Raw genomic sequence first — 953 nt, forward strand, 5'->3', positions numbered from 1 at the left:
AAAGAATACAAAGATTCTCATCACTGGGCCAATGGGCAGCACCATGACAGATGAAGAGATTGAGGTTGTTAACAATTACAGCTTGCTTGGCTCCACAATCAACACTCTTGGCACCAGGAGTCAGAAAATCTTAAGATGTGTTGCACTGGGAAAGTCTGCTGTCAGGGACCACTCTAAAGTCCTGAGGAGCAATGATATCAGTCTAGACACTAAGATACTCCTGATCCAGGTCATGTTTTTTTAAAATTACTTGGCATGCCTCAGAGAGCTGGCCAATGACTACAAATGACAGAAGTCAAATTGATGCTTTTGAATTGCCATTCAGGAGAAGTGTTCTGAACATACTAGGGATTGCAAAGAGAACAAATATGTCTGTCTTGGAGAGGGTGAAATCAAGTTTGTCCTTGGAGGCAAGTATTTTGAAGTTCCATCACACATACTTTGGGCATGTGGCCAGGATGAAGCAGTCCTTGAAGAAGAGCATCATGCTTGGAAGGGTGGAGGAATAGCACAGCAGAGAAAGATCTTGGATGAGAAATAGCACAGCAGAGAAAGATCTTGGATTGACATGAAAACTGGAACAATGGGATTAAGAGTGTTGGAGTCAGTGAGATTGGCTTAAGATAGGACAAGCCTCAGAGCTGTTTTATATAGGATCGCTATGAGTCCCAGTTGACTCAGCAGCACATAAGAACAATTTCCTACAGTATTTCATAACACGGTAGTCTGGAGAACAACCACTTGGCCAATTGACTGGAAAAGATCTATATTTGCTCCCATCCCAAAGAAGGGTGACCCAACAGAGTGTGGAAACTATAGAACAATCTCATTAATTTCACATGCAAGCAAGATTCTACTGAAGATTACCCAAAAATGCCTGAAACAGCACATCAGCAGAGAGCTGCCAGAAGTCCAGGCTGGGTTTAGAAGGGGTCATGGCACTAGGGATATTG

Source organism: Elephantulus edwardii, unplaced genomic scaffold, assembly GCF_000299155.1.
Source record: "Elephantulus edwardii isolate Elephantulus edwardi_28Jun2011 unplaced genomic scaffold, EleEdw1.0 scaffold00123, whole genome shotgun sequence".
NCBI classification, from domain to species: domain Eukaryota; kingdom Metazoa; phylum Chordata; class Mammalia; order Macroscelidea; family Macroscelididae; genus Elephantulus; species Elephantulus edwardii.